The sequence below is a fragment of the Pongo pygmaeus genome, chromosome 5 (assembly GCF_028885625.2).
Source record: "Pongo pygmaeus isolate AG05252 chromosome 5, NHGRI_mPonPyg2-v2.0_pri, whole genome shotgun sequence".
NCBI lineage: Eukaryota > Metazoa > Chordata > Mammalia > Primates > Hominidae > Pongo > Pongo pygmaeus.
The window spans coordinates 105,143,725-105,160,836 of record NC_072378.2 but is presented as its reverse complement, the minus strand read 5'-3'; positions in this window follow the sequence as shown (position 1 = coordinate 105,160,836).

Sequence of the window (17,112 nt, the reverse complement as noted above, 5' to 3'; positions counted from 1 at the left end):
TTTCAAAACTAAAATAGATGGTCGTAATGCCATTGCCAAGCCTCCTACATATTTGAAAGGTCTAACACTTGTTTCTTGAGAATCTGCTCCAATTTTCTGACAATTGACACTGCCATCCCCTTCCTGTCACCTTTGCCAAAGATCATCAATAAAAATGTGATGAAAGTTTTCATGTACTAAAAAGAGAGGGAGTCTATGCTACCATACTCTATTTGCTGTCATGATAACAGGCAGCTGCACCAAGAAGTAGCCTAAATGTTTAATGAAGCAGGAAAGTCATTCTTCAGTTGCAACGCAGGCCCACTAGACAGTCTGAAAAGATCACCTCCGTTTGTTTTAAACTGGGAATACGTTGCTGAATATTTAATGCATGCCACAGTATTCAGCTCTGTGAGGGGCCAAGCAAGGGTCAGGTTATGGCTGCCTGCTGTTCCTGCAATTTCAGATTCCCTCTGGTTTGTTAAAGTAGGAGATATCAAGGTTGAACCAGGACAGTCTTCAGCAGTACCCTTTGTAGGGTTGTGTAAATGGAAATAAAAATGGGAAGTCATGTGCTGTCCTGGGGAAGCACTGTTAAGAATTAGGAGCAATGTTTCAGGAAAAATGAGGAGTAGACCTAGCTTTTATTGCCATTATTCACAAAGGTAGGGAAGAATAATGGCGGTAGGAAAAAGAAGCAATCAATAAGTGTATTGTGATTGCTCTAGGAAAGAGATCTTAGAGTTAAATCCATTATTCACTTGTAGTATTAAATAAACTTGCTGAATCATTCTAATCCAAAAAGGAATACTTTTATAAACAGTCTCCTCATAGCCAAATTTAATATTTAACAGATTTAGATTCTGCTGCAATAATATGGGTGAGAGTTGGGCAGTGATGGTAGCAGAAGTTCTACCAAGAGGCATCTGCTGCTTAAAAATGCATCAAGAATGACTCCAAGATTTTTGGCCAGAGCTTTTGAAACAATAGAGGTGCCATTTACTGAGAATGAAAAGCAATGAGAGAAGCAGTTTTGAGATGTCCATTAGACAACCAAACCTAGATGTCTACTAGACAGTTGGGTGAACTGAACTATCATTCTGGGTGGAGTTATTTGGAATTCATCATAGTAGAGATGGAATTTAATTAAATAAAATCACCTGAGGAATGTAGATTGGTAAACAGAAGAGTTCTGAAGACTGAGCCCTGAGATGCTCCAACATTTTAGGCACTCCAGCATTTAGTGGTCAGAAAGTTGAAAATGACTCACAAAAGAGATTGAGGAAGAGCCCCAATATATGTAGGAAGACAAATAAGAGAGAAGAGTGTAGAAAGGAATGACTAAAATGTTTTAATGAGAGAGTAACAATTGTGCCAAATGTTCTTGATGGGTTAAAAAAAATGTCTGCTGAGAATTGGCCATTGGATGCGGTAACATGGAAGTCATGGGTGACTTTGATAAGCATCTCTGAAAAGCAGCAGAGACAAAAGCCTGAATTCAGTGAAGTCAAGAGAGAATAAGAGGAAGGAGAGTGAAGAATGTGAAGTATAGAGAAATATTTCAAAGAATTGTGGCATAATGCCAAGCAAGGAAATGGAGTAGTGACTGGTCTGGGAGATGGAGTAAAAAAGATTTTTGGGCTGGGAGCAGTGGCTCATGCCTGTAATCCCAGCACTTTGGGAGGCCAAGGTGGGTGGATCACAAGGTCAGGAGTTCAAGACCAGCCTGGCCAATATGGTGAAACCCTGTCTCTATTAAAAATGCAAAAAAAAAAAAAAAAAATAGCCAGGCGTGGTGGCGGGCACCTGTGGTCCCAGCTACTCCGGGGGCTGAGGCAGGAGAATTGCTTGAACCCAGGAGGTGGAGGTTGCAGTGAGCTGAGATTGCACTACTGCACTCCAGCCTGGGCAATAGAGGGAAACTCTGTCTCAAAAAAAAAAAAGAAAGGAAAAGAAAAGGAAAAAAAAAAGGATTTTTGTTGTTCTGTTCTGTTCTGTTTTGAATGGGAGATATTGAACTGTATATACAATGCTGGTGGGAATAAGCCAGAGAGAGAAAATAATCCAGAGACAGCAAATGATGACAATGAACAAAGAGAGCGTGATGTCCTTGATTAGGCAGAAAAGGATGGAATCTGTGCACAAATGGAGGGGTAGTCCTTGAGCAGGAGCTTGGACAGTTTGTCCACTGTAACAGGAGGGGAGTAAGGTATAGGTACACAGGAGATTACTAGATTTTTTTTTTTTTTTTTTTTTTTGAGGCAGAGTCTCACTCTGTCACCTAGGCTGGAGTGCAGTGGTGTGATCTCAGCTCACTGCAACTTCCACCTCCCAGGTTCAAGCGATTCTCCTGCCTCAGCCTCCCAAGTAGCTGGGACTACAGGCACTCACCACCACGCCCGGCTAATTTTTGTATTTTAGTAGAGACGGGGTTTTACCATGTTGGCTAGGCTGGTCTTGAACTCTTGACCTCAAGTGATCCACCCACCTCGGCCTCCAAAAGTGCTGAGATTATAGGCATGAGCCACCGTACCCGGCCGAGATTACTAGATTAATGATGGTATGTCAAAGTTGTCTTTGAATTACTTCTGTTTTATAATGTTATTTATATTTTTCAGGAAGTAGATTATATCTAGAGTACTTTTGGCTGGAAAAAGCAAAATACCCAATAAAACATGGCTTAAATAAACAGTATCATTACAAGTAGTTCTGAGATAGACAATCCAGGTTTTGTTCAGTAGCTCAGGGACAACTCCCAGGTTTCAGCCTTTTTCCAGATTCCCATTTCAGCCTTCAGGGTATTGACTTGGTTCTTTTAACTTGTCCCTTCATGGTTGCAAGATGGTCGCTGCAGTCATAATAGTGTCTGATAGAAGTTGAGTGGCAGAGATTAATATTAGGGTTCTTAAGAGAAAAAGAACCACTAGGATATGCAGACATATATATATATACACACACACACACACACACACATACATACACACACACATATCTCTTTTTTTTTTTTTTTTTTTGAGACAGAGGCTCGCTTTGTCACCCAGGCTGGAGTGCAGTGGCATGATCTCAGCTCACTGCAACCTCTGCCTCCCAGGTTCAAGCGATTCTCCTGCCTCTGTTTCCCAAGTAGCTGGGATTACAAGCGCATGCCCCGATGCCCAGCTAATTTTGTATTTTTAGTAGCGACTGGGTTTCGCCATGTTGCCCAGTCTGGTCATGAACTCCTGAGCTCAGGTGACCTGCCCGCCTCAGCCTCCCAAAGTGCTGGGATTACAGGCATGAGCCACCATGCCCAGACTATATATATCTTCATATATATGTATACATTAAGAAATTTATTGGCTGGGCGCGGTGGCTCATGCCTGTAATCCCAGCACTTTGGGAGACTGAGGCGGGCAGATCACGAGATCAGGAGATCGAGATCATCCTGGCTAACACGGTGAAACCCCGTCTCTACTAAAAATACAAAAAATTAGCCAGGCGTGGTGGCGGGTGCCTGTAGTCCCAGCTACTCGGGAGGCTGAGGCAGGAGAATGGTGTGAACCCGGGAGGAGGAGCTTGCAGTGAGCCGAGATTGCACCACTGCACTCCAGCCTGGGCGACAGAGCCAGACTCCATCTCAAAAAAAAAAAAAAAAAAATTATAGGGAATTGGCTTGAACAACTATGGAGGCTGAGAAGTTCCATGTCTGTCATCTGCAATTTAGAAACCCAGAGAGCCTGTAGTGTATTTCAGACCCAAATACAGAGGCCTGAGAACCAGAGGAGCCAGTATGTAGATTCTAGTCCAGGCTGGAAAGCCTGAGAACTAGGAATGTCAAGGGCAAGAGAAGATGGATGGTCCTGGCTAACCAGTCAGGCAGGAAGAGGGGGATTCTTCCTTCCTCTGCCTTTTGTTCTTTTCAGGCCCTCAACGGAGTGGATGATGCGTACCCACAATGAGAAGGTCAACCTACTTTATTAAGTCCATTGATTCAAAGGCTAATCTTGTCCAGAAGTACCTTCACAGACACACCAGAAATAATGTTTAATCTGGGCACTCCATGTCTAGCCAAGTTGACACACAAAGTTAACCATCACAATGAGGAGCAGTGACATTGCTCCTCATGTGTGTCTCATTTCCTGGCAAGCAACTTTCCCATTCAACAGACTTCCCCTTAGCCCCAGGCAGGGATTCTGTCACATGCTTAGGTTCTTGATGGAAGGTAGGCTGTCAAAAGGAGCATCTAGGTTCTTCAACACCTTAGCAGGAGGCAAACTCTACCATAAGGAAAGGATGTAGATGGACCTGTCTCTCAGCAGTGCCATTCCCAAAGGTAGAGATACTGATTAATTGTAGACAGAACTAATGACTTTAAAATTTTAAGAATAACTACTAAAAACAGAAATAAAATAAATAACTTCCTTATTTTAAAGTGAAGGGAAATTAAGAAAACAGATTCAGAGAGGGGAATGACCTGTCCAATCTCAAGCAATTAAGAAAAAGTGAGAACAAGAACTCACAGATATGAATGCCTTATTTAGTACTCTTTCCACAAAAGTAGCTGGTCCTTTATTTTTCACAGGGTTATACCCCCATGGTTTTATTACTAGTACAGTCTTTGTGTTACACACACACACACACACAGAGACCAATTTCCTGACTCATTATCATAAAGGTGTTTATTTTTCAGGAGAATTGATAAACATGCATTGTTCTGTCAGTACTCCCTCCTGTCTTCCTTGGACTCAAACCATCATTCACAATACTCAACCAGAAGGAACGGAACAGTCAGTGGCCAGGCACTAGAGAAAGATGATAGGCCCACAGGGTCTATGACCCTGGTATTGGCTTTACCTGTCATCAAATGACCACCACCCATCTTGTTCTCCAGGCTTATCTCAGAGTCACTATTCAACTGCCATTTATCCTTTTTTTCATCGTTTTTTTCTTTTCATTGTGGTAAAATATATATAACCTAAAATTTACCACTATAACCATCTTAAGTGTACAATTCAGTGGCTTTAAGTACTTTCACAATGTTGTATAACCATCACTACTGTCTATCTCCAGAGCTTTTTCATCAACCCAAACGAACTCTGTAGTCATTAAAAATAACTCCTATTCCCTCCTCTCTGTCCACCTCTGCTAACCACTATTTTATTTTCTGTCTCTATGCATTTGCCCTACCTCATATAAGTGGCATCATACAATATTTATCCTTTTGTGTCTGGCTTATTTCACTCATAATGTTTTCAAGATGCATCCATTTACTGTTGTACGTATCAGCAGTTTCATTCCTTTTTATAGCTGAATATTCCACTGTATGGATAGACCACATTTGATTATCCACTCATCTCTCAAAGGGCACTTGGTCTGTTCCCATTGTTTTGCCATTCATTCTTCATATTGCCAAGACTAGAGAATTTGTCTTCCCTTTCTTTATTCTTAACATCCAGCCCCTATTCGTCCCTGGCTTGTTTCCCTACAAGGCTCTTTACTGACCTTCCTATCTGCAAACTACCCCTTGGCTCCTTTAATCATTCCCGTTCCCTCACTCTCAGATATAGGACTCTCCTTTCTTACATGATTTTGAACACCTCATCTTCCAACTCAAAAGATATCTCTCAGTTGCTTCTCAACCCACACGTCTAAGAACAAACAGTGACAAACTTCCCTACCCCTTGCCCTAACTCAACTGATTTCAGTCTATACGCCCATTCATGAAAACCAAATAGTTAGCCAATATTCCCATATAACTTATCCACTCTCCTAAAATAGATCTTTCTACCCAGTTAAAATCTCTGTTGCTCTTTTTCCAGTCATCTTCTCAAATGTTTCTAAAACATTTCATTGCATGTTTGTAAGTGATTTTCCTTATAAGCCTATGACAAGTCCCAGTTGACACCAACTTTATCAATCCTTTGGTCTTTGTAGCTGTGTCTGCCTCTGTGTGGAAATCTTATCAATGGAGACAAATGAGGATGACTGTAAATGACCACATAGTGGTTGTGCAATAAGAACTGGGACTAACAGTATAGTAATCATGTGTATATATTATGATGTTTTGACATCTTGGGGGCTTTGCTGGCCAGAGAGAGATTGCCTTTTCCCAGGGCTAATTCCTAGAGACAACAAGTTGCCTGCAAGCATTTCTTTCATATACAAACAAATCAGTCCTGCGTTCATATCCCCAGCCACCCCTACTTTATCTGACCCTCACATACAAAACCAATAATTATCTTGTCTTAAATCAATCCAGAGCCAGGTACCAGACAACCAGAAACCATCCAGATCCCACCAACATTGTTCAAACTAGCTAATCCCAAGCTGTTGCCCATGCCGTGCCTTGCCTTTCTCAAGGAAAACACAATAAAGGCTCTACTTTCCTTTTACTTTTTCTGCCTCCTGACCAAACCTAGTGCTTACCATGTGGCTCTGTGTGGCATGCCATGCTCCCACTCTCTTGGGAACTGTAAATAATACATTCTTTTTTCAGTGGCATTAGCCTATGCGGTCAATCACCTCCATACATTAAAAATTATTTAGGTACACCCGGCCGCCCATCGTCTGGGAAGTGAGGAGCGCTTCTGCCCGGTCGCCCCGTCTGGGAAGTGAGGAGTGCCTCTGCCCGGCCGCCCCGTCTGGGAAGTGAGGAGCGCCTCTGCCTGGCCGCCCTGTCTGGGAGATGAGGAGCGCCTCTGCCTGGCTGCCCTGTCTGGGAAGTGTACCCAACAGCTCCGAAGAGACAGCAACCATCGGGAGCGGGCCATGAGGACGATGGCGGTTTTGTTGAAAAGAAGGGGGGGAAGTGTGGGGAAAGGAAGGAGAGATCAGATTGTTGCTGTGTCTGTGTAGAAAGAGGTGGGCATAGGAGACTCCATTTTGTTCTGACTAGGAGAAATTCTTCTGCCTTGGGATGCTGTTGATCTATGGCCTTTCCCCCAACCCCGTGCTCTCTGAAACATGTGCTGTGTCAACTCAGGGTTAAATGGATTAAGGGCGGTGCAAGATGTGCTTTGTTAAACAGATGCTTGAAGGCAGCATGCTCTTTAAGGGTCATCACCACTCCCTAATCCCAAGTACCCAGGGACACAAACACTGCAGAAGGCCGCAGGGTCCTCTGCCTAGGAAAACCAGAGACCTTTGTTCATGTGTTTATCTCCTGACCTTCTCTCCACTATCATCCTATGACCCTCCCATATCCCCCTCTCCAAGAAACACCCAAGAATCATCAATAAATACTTCATAAAAAATAAAAAAATAAAAATAAAAAAACAAAAAACAAGACCCACCTAGTATGTGCTCTTTACAAGAGACATGACTTTGATTCAAAGAGTTTTGAGATAAAAGGATGGTAAAGATATCTCATGCAAGCAATAACTTTGCAAGAGCCAAAGTGGCTGTACTAATATCAGAGAAAATTTAAACACAAAGGAACTATTTAATTTAAAAAAAAATTTAAGTGCATAGTTTAGATTAGGAAATCAATTTTTGTGGTGCACAGTACTATGGGTTTGGCAAGTGCATAGTGTCATGTATCCACCATTACAGTACTGTATATAGTCATTTTACCATCCCCCAAATGCCTTCTGGTACAACTATTGATTCTTCCCCTTCCCCACTCCCTGAGCTTCTGGCAACCACTGATCTTTTTCACTGTCTATGATTTTGCGTTTTCCAGAATGTCAAACAGTATTGCTGCCTTTTCAGACTGGCTTCTTTTACTTAGCAATATACATTTAAGATTCCTTCATGTTTTCGTAATAGCTATTGACAGCTCATTTATCTTTATCACTGAATAATATTCCATTATATGAATATACCACAGTTTTTATCCATTCACTTGTTGAAGGACATCTTGGTTGTTTCCAAGTTTTGGCAATTATGAATAAAGCTACTATAAACAAACAAAAAAAAAATTATTTAGGTATGGTGGAGATAAAGGGCCAGTCAAAACCACCAGTAGTGCCCTTACATTCTGAAGGAGTGAGAGTGGCACAAAGGTTCTTCTGTCCATTTGTCCTACTTAAACAGAATCCAAAGCCATGCTGTGCAGAAAAGAGTTAATGTTCAAAGTCCTGCTTACGAGGTTGGCTTTTGGCTGGTGTCTTGAGAACTTAGATTTTGGGAAGATTTCCATCATTAACTGATAAGTGTGGCTCACTGCATCTAAACTATTTGTCCACACAGTGTGGTTTGCGATGAACAATACTTTCCTTACAGGAATCTGGAACTTGGGTATAATGCCAGGCAGAGGGTGCTTACATGATCAGCCCCCAGTAAGAACCCTGGACACTAGGTCTCTAATGTTTGTAACGTTTCACATGTGTTGTTACAACTCATGGCTAAGGGAATTAAGGGAATCATGTGTGACTACCCTGGCAGAGGACCCTTGGAAATTTGTGCCTGGTCTACATGGACTTTGTCCCATGCACTTTTTCCCTCTGCTGTGCTTGGTGTCCTTTCACTGTAATAAATCATAGCCATGAGTACCATTATATGCTGTGCCCTGTGAGTCACGGTAGCCATTCTTCCAGTTCAGATGTTGTAATCATTCTTTACTTTTCTAATCAGAGCAAATCTGGTCTACATCCATCATTCACCAAGGCTGATATATATATACTGTCATCATTTTCAAGTTTCCTTCCCCTCCCTAGAATTATGGAAGCATCCTGCAAGAAGCTTTCAGTCTGTGGCTGCTGTTATTTCACTATTGTTTATTTGCCCATGGCCCAGGCACTGGGCAATGGTGTTTCTCACAGTGGGCCTTCCAGCTGTCCACTGGCTGACATACAGACATCCCACTTTACCCTCTCCTATCCCCTGTACCAAAGTCCAGACAACTCCAGGGTAATGTAGTTTCTAGAGATTCCATCTCAGCCCCTTCCTTTCTTGAAGAATACAGGCTTGCTCCCTCCCGCTTTCAGACAATAAGTTTACAATCTTGTTCCTCAGAATTTGGCCCGAAGTCACTGATAATTTCTTCCAGGGGCTAGAGATCCCAGAGCTCAAGAACAAATATCTAATACTCAATATATGGAGGTGAGGGTGTGAGGGGGTGTGGGGGTGTGTGTGTGTGTGTGTGTGTGTGTGTGTGTGTGTGTGTGTTAAGGAAGTAGGGGAAGAAGGAGAAAGGTTGGGTAGGAATTAACTCTTTATTCTTTGAATCTTCTACAACAGTATGAATAAAACACAAAAATATTATCTTAACAGGTTGTCCTGCTACAAAAATAGTAAAGTTAACTTTTTTTAAGGAACATTCTGACCAAAGTCATCTACTTCCTAGTAACAGTCAGCAACTTTTCTTCAATATTATCTCTCTGCTATTAACAGCAATTCACTCTTACTCAATAATCTCCACAGGGCATCTCCAGTCTATTCTTTGTTTATAACATCCACAAACAACAACTTGCAATGATTTATGACTCACAAAAGAGATTTCTAACTGAAACAACTGTTGGCAATAGAGGCATTAAGATAATTCCACAAGATTGAGAATCACAGATAACAACCACAAAAACCTATTTGACTTAGGCACCCCATTGCTGTTGAAAGACTGGGCAAAAGAATTCATATTCCCCCGCATCAATTCTGAAAAACCAAGACGTGGTAACCCTGTCACTTGACACACAATTTCAAACCCTCTGGGCCCATGCCCTGAAGCCCCTTGGAAGGCTTCCTAATACTACTAACTTTTCATTCTCTCATTCTGCACCCAAAGTGATTTCATTTGTGCCAAAATTTTCTCCGCAGAGAGCACTGCTAAAGCTTCTAGAATAATATTAAATATAAGGTACAAGTCTCTGATGAAAGGAACCAGGGCTTCTTGAATAAATGGCTGATCATAGGGCAGCAAAAGTACAAGATAAGCTTGGAACATCTCTCAGTGCCTGAAAGAAAGTGCTCAAAACATAAATAAATGCATAAAAAGTTTAAAAGATGAGGCATATCAAAGGAAAACAAGAGTGAGCCTGAAAGAGCTCCCAGTGGGCAAAGCTGGAACAGTTTGAGCAATGAAGTAAATAGCATTGGATTGGAATCCAAAGTATCACATAAATATCCACGAGTCCGTACTGATGTAAATAAATTATGAAGAAATAAATGTGGGAGAAGAGACAAGTCCTCCTTACAAAGAACTACAAATAATGTATATAGCTGTCTACCCTCGAGTAGGTAGAACTTAATCCCCTTCCCCACTTGAATTAGTAACTTGCTTGCAAAGGACAGACTGGCAAATGGGAAAGGTGACAGCAATTCGGCAGTGGAAAAAACCTAGCAAATATGACCTTGACCAGGTGATCAAGGTTAGTATCACCAGTGATAAGTCATATTCATCATGTATTTTCCTCTGTATAATGTGAGGAAAATGGCACTTTACCTCTGTAGTATTCATCTCCCAAACCACTACCCCATCATCTGAGAAGCCAAACTGAGGGGCATCTACAAAGTACTTGACCAATACTCTTCAAAATTGTCAAGTTTATGAAAAACAAGGAAAGACTGAAAAACTGTCACAGCCGAGAGGACACTAAAGAGACACTACCACTACTTGCAATATGACATCCTGGATAGGACCTTGGAACAGGAGAAGTACAGTAGTACTTCTACTACTAGTAGTACTTCTGTTCTACTACTGTAGTACAGTAGTAGAATAGAAGAAGTACAGTAGTAGCTCATGAAATACGAATAAAATCTCTAGTTGAATTAATAGTATTCCAGTGTTATTTTCTTAGTTTTGACAAATACATCAATATTATATAAGATGTTCACATCAGGGGAAGCTGATGAAGAGTATATAGGAACTCACTCTACTATATTTGCAATTTTCCATACATCTAAAATTATGCCAAAATAACTTTAAATATATACACATATACAGATTGTATATATATAGCAATGGATACTTACTCAAGCAAATAGAAGTGTCCTATCTTATCGATGTTTCCATTTTATTTATCCTGAATTTGCTTTGCCTGGAACCTGAAACCTGATTCCTTAAAAATCAATCAGGATAAATGGATTTGGAAGAAAGCTGTCTCCTCGTGAACAAAAATGAGTATTAGAGAAACACTTTCAACCCCATGAGTAGAGCTTGCGATGCCCTGGAACAGCTTTTGCCAAAGATGAGTGAATAAGAGCTATAGGTCAGCATCAAGAAGGCTTCATCTCCACCTTTTGTAATTAACAGTTTGCTTCAGTGCCATAATTCAGCATAAAAGAAACCACACAGGAATCCACAGTGTCTGCCATTAGGAATTGCTATCGAATGTGTTGTCTGCAGCTATTAACACTTCTCTGTTGTGATCTTTGGTAATTACTTCTCTGTACTCCAGCACTGCCTTCATTTTTCACTCCAGTTCTTTCTTTTTTAAAAACAATTAATTAATTTATTTTTCCATAAGTTATTGGGGTACAGGCATTTGGTTATATAAGTTCTTTAGTGGTAATTTGTGAGATTTTGGTGCACCCATCACCCGAACAGTATACACCACACCATATTTGTAGTATTTTATCCCTCGTCCCCCCGCACTCTTCCCTCCCGTGTCCCAAAAGTCCATCGTATCATTTTTATGCCTCTGCGTTCTCATAGTTTAGCTCCCACATGTCAGTGAGAACATACAATGTTTGGTTTTCCATTCCTGAGTTACTTCACTTAGAATAATAGTCTCCAATTTCATCCAGGTCACTGCAAATGCTGTTAATTCATTCCCTTTTATGGCTGAATAGTATTCCATCATATATCTATATATATCTCAGTTTCTTTATCCACTCATTGATTGATGGGCATTTGGGCTGGTTATATGATTTTGCAATTGTGAATTGTGCTGCCAATAAACATGTGTGTGCAAGTATCTTTTTCAAATAATGACTTCTTTTCCTCTGGGTAGATACCCACTAATGAGATTGCTGGATCAAATGCTAGTTCTACTTTTAGCTCTTTAAGGAATCTCCACACTGTCTTTCATAGCAGCTGTGTACTAGTTTACATTCCCACCAGCAGTGGGACGTGTTCCCTGATCACCGCATCCACACCAACATCTACTGTTTTTTTTATTTTTTGATTATGGCCATTCTTGCAGGAGTAAGGTGGTATCACATTGCGGTTTTGATTTGCATTTCCCTGATCATTTGGGATGTTGAGTATTTGTTCATATGTTTGTTGGCCATTTGTATATCTTCTTTTGAAAATTATCTATTCATGTCCTTAGCCCACTTTTTGATGGGATTTTTTTCTGATTTGTTGGAATTCATTGTAGATTCTGGATATTAGTCCTCTGTCAGATGTATAGATTGTGAAGATTTTCTCTCTGTGGGCTGTTTACTCTGCTGACAGTTCCTTTTGCTGTGCAAAAGCTCTTTAGTTTAATTAGGTCCCAGCTACTTATCTTTGTTTTTACTGCATTTACTTTTATGTTCTTGGTCATGAAATCCTTGCCTAAACCAATGTCTACAAGGGTTTTTCCAATGTTATCTTCTAGAATTTTTATAGTTTCAGGTCTTAGGTTTAAAGTCCTTAATCCATCGAATTGATTTTTATATAAGGTGAGAGATGAGGATCCAGTTTCATTCTCCTACATGTGGCTAGCCAATTATCCCAGCACCATCTGTTGAAAAGGGTGTCCCTTCCCCGGTTTATGTTTTGTTTGCTTTGTCGAAGATCAGTTGGCTGTAAGTATTTGGGTTTATTTCTGGGCTCTCTATTCTGTTCCATTGGTCTATGTGCCTATTTCTATACCAGTACCACGCTGTTTTGGTGACTGTGGCCTTATAGTATCGTTTGAAATCAGGTAGTGTGATGCCTCCAGATTTGTTCTTTTTGCTTAGTCTTGCTTTGACTATGCGGGCTCTTTTTTGGTTCCATATGAATTTTAGAATTGTCTTTTCTAACTCTACAAAGAATGATGGTGGTATTTTGATGGGGATTGCATTGAATTTGTAGATTGCTTTTGGCAGGGTGGTCATTTTCACATTGATTCTACCCATCCATGAGCATGGGATGTGTTTCCATTTGTTTGTGTCTTCTATGATTTCTTTCAGGAGTGTTTTGTAGTTTTCCTTGCAGAGGTCTTTCAACTCCTTTGTTAGGTATATTCCTAAGTATTTTATTGTTTTTTGTTTGTTTGTTTGTTTTTGCAGCTATTGTAAAAGGGGTTGAGTTCTTGATTTGATTCTCTGCTTGGTTGCCATTGGTGGATAGAAGAGCTACTGATTTATGTACATTAATCTTGTATCTGGAAACTGAATTATTTTATCAGTTGTAGGAGCTTCTGGAGGAGTCCTTAGGGTTTTCAAGGTAAATGATCATATTGTCAGCAAACAGGGACAGTTTGATTTCCTCCTTACTGATTTGGATGTCCTTTCTTTCTTTCTCTTGTCTGATTGCTCTGGCTAGGACTTTCAGTACTATGTTGAAGAGGAGTGGTGAAAGTGGGCATCCTTGTCTTGTTCCTATTCTCAGAGGGAATGCTTTCAACTTTTCCCCATTCAGTATTATGTTGGCTGTGGGTTTATCATAGCTTTTGTTACATTAAGGTATGTCCCTTGTATGCCAATTTTGCTGAGGGTTTTCATCATAAAGAGATGCTAGATTTTGTTGAATGCTTTTTCTGCATCTATTGAGATGATCATGTGATATTTCTAATTCTGTTTATATGGTGTATCGTATTGATTGACTTGTGTATGTTAAACCATCCCTGCATCCCTGGTATAAAACTCACTTGATGATGGTAGGTTATCTTTTTGATATGTTGTTGGATTCAGTTAACTAGTATTTTGTTAAGGATTTTAGCATCTATGTTCATCAAGGATATGGGTCTGTAGTTTTCTTTTTTTGGTTGTGTCCTTTCCTGGTTTTTGTATTAGGGTGATGCTGGCTTCATAGAATGAATTAGGGAGGGTTCCTTTTTTCTCTGTCTTGTGGAATAGTGTCAAAAGGATTGGTACCAATTCTTCTTTGAATGTCTGGTAGAATTCTGCTGTGAATCCATCTGGTCCTGGACATTTTTTTGCTGGTAATTTTTAAATTACTGCTTCAATCTCACTGCTTGTTATTGGTGTGTTCAGGGTATCTAATTCTTCCTGATTTAAGCTAGGAGGTTGTATTTTTCCAGGAATTTATCCATTTCTTCTAGGTTTTCTAGCTTATGTGCATGAAGGTGTTCATAGTAACCTTGAATCATCTTCTATATTCAGTGGTGTCAGTTGTAATATCTCCTGTTTTGTTTCTTAATGAGGTTATTTGGATTTTCTCTCTTCTTGGTTAATCTTGCTAATGGTCTATCTATTTTATTTATCTTTTCAAATAACCAGCTTTTTGTTTATCTTTTGTATTTTTTTGTTTCAATTTCATTAAATTTCATTTAGTTCTGCTTTGATCTTGGTTATTTCCTTTCTTCTGCTGGGTTGGGGTTTAGTTTGTTCTTGTTTCTCTAGTTCCTTGAGATGTGACCTTAGATTGTCTGTTTGTGCTCTTTCAGACTTTTTGATGTAGGCATTTAGGGCTATGAACTTTCCTTGTAGCACCACCTTAGCTGTATCCCAGAGGTTTTGATAGGTTGTGTCAATATTGTCATTTGGTTTGAAGAATTTTTAAATTTACATCTTGATTTCATTTTTGACCCAATGATCACTCAGAAGCAGGTTATTTAATTTCCATGTATTGCGTGGTTTTGAAGGTTCCTTTTGGGGTTTATTTCCAGTTTTATTCCACTGTGGTCTGAGAGAGTGCTTGATATAATTTCAATTTTCTTAAACTTATTGAGGGTTGTTTTATGGCCTATCATCTGGTCTATCTTGGTGAAAGTTCCGTGCACTGTTAAATAGAATGTGTATTCTGCAGTTGTTAGATGAAATGTTCTATAAATGTCTGTTAAGTCTATTTGTTCCAAGGTATAATTTAAATTCATTGTTTCTTTGTTGACTTTGTCTTGATGACCTGTCTAGTGCTGTCAGTGGAGTATTGAAGTCTCACACTATTATTGTGTTGCTGTCTATCTCATATCTTAGGTCTATTAGTTATTGTCTTATAAATTTGGGAGCTCCAGTGTTAGGTGCATATATGTTTAGGATTGTTATATTTTCCTGTTGGACAAGGCCTTTTACCATTATACAATGTCCCTCTTTGCCTCGTCTAACCACTGTTGCTTTAAAGTTAGTTTTTTCTGACATAAGAATAGCTACTCCTGCTCACTTTTGGTGTCCATTTTCATGAAATGCCTTTTTCTACCCCTATAAGTTTATGTAAGCCCTTATGTGTTAGGTGAGTCTCCTGAACGTAGCAGATAGTTGGTTGGTGAGTTCTTATCCATTCTGCAGTTCTGTATGATTTTTTAAAATTTGAATATGATTTTACTAAAGCATACATCATTTCAAAGCAAAAGTAGTTTATGTTGTCAATTCTAACATATAATACATTTAAGTCATTATATAAACTTTTTATTTGTGTATTTCACTGTAGTGCTGTGACAACAAAATGACATCTGTGTACCACAGCATACATACATCAACAGTAAGATGTAATTTTTCATTACATCACCACTGAATATTTAGCTTTATGTAGTGATAAAAAATTAAGGAAAAAACAGAAAATTATTTGGTTCTGTATCTTTTAAGTGGAGCTTTTAGGCCATTTAGATTCAATGTTAGTATTGAAATGTGAGGTACAATTGCATTTATCATGCTCTTTGTTGCCTGTGTACTTTGTTTTTTTGTTTTGTTTTTGCTTTTTAACTTGAATTTCTGTTTTATAGAACCTGTGTGATTTACGCTTTAAAGAGGTTCTGTTTTGATATGTTTCCAGGATTTGTTTCAAGATTTAGAGCTCCTTTTAGCAGTTCTTGTAGAAGTGGCTTGGTAATGGTGAATTCTCTCAGCATTTGTCTGAAAAGGATTGCATCTTTCCTTCACATATGATGCTGGATATGATATTCTTGGCTGACAATGGTTTTGTTTGAGGAGGTTGAAGATGGGGCCCCAATCCCTTTAGCTTGTAGGGTTTCTGCTGAGAAATCTGTTAATCTGATAGGTTTTACTTTACAGGTTACCTAGTGCTTCTGTCTCACAGCTCTTAAGATTGTTTCCTTCATCTTAACTTTGGGTAACCTGATGACAATGTGCCTAGGCGAGGATCTTTTTGAGATGAATTTCCCAGGTGTTTTTTGTTCTTCTTGTATTTGCATTTCTCAGTCTCTGGCAAGGCCAGGGAAGGATTCCTTGATTATTCCCTGAAATATGTTTTCCAAGCTTTTAAAATTTTCTTCTTCCTCAGGAACACCGATTATTCTTAGGTTTGGTCATTTAACGTAATCCCAGACTTCCTGGAGGCTTTGTTCATATTTTCTTATTTTTTCTTTGTCTTTGTTAGATTGGGTTAATTCGAAGACCTTGTCTTCCAGCTCTGAATTTCTGGTTTCATTTTGTTTTGTTGTTGTTGTTTTTTTTTTTTTAGATAGAATCTTGCTCTGTAGTGCAGTGGTGCTATCTCGGCTCACTGCAACCTCTGCCTCCCAGGTTCAAGCAATTCTCCTGCCTCGGCCGCCCTAACAGCTGGGATACAGGCACGTGCCACCACATCCAGCTAATTTGGGTATTTTTAGTAGACACAGGTTTTCGCCATGTTGGCCAGGCTGGTCTCAAACTCCTGACCTCAGATGAGCCGCCTGCCTTGGCCTCCCAAAGTGCTGGGATTACAGGCATGAGCCACTGCACCCACGTGGAACTCTGAATTTCTTTCTTCCACTTGTTCAATTATACATTGCTGAGACTTTCCAGAGCATTTTGCATTTCAAAAAGTGTGTCCAAAGTTTCCTGAATTTTTGATTGTCTTTTCTTTAAGCTATTTCCTTGGATATTTCTCCCTTCACTTCCTGTATCATTTTTTGGATTTCTTTGCATTGGGCTCTGCCTTGCTCTGGTCCCTCCCTGATTAGCTTAACAACTAACCTCCTGAATACTTTTTCAGATAAATCAGGGATTTCTTCTTGGTTTGGATCCATTGCTGGTAAACTAGTGTGATTTTTGGAGGGCGTTGATGAGCCCTGTTTTGTCATATTACCAGGGTTGGTTTTCTGGTTCCTTCTCATTTGGATAGGCTCTGTCAGAGGGAAGGTCTAGGGCTGAAGACCGTTGTTCAGATTTTTTTGTCCCACAGGGTGT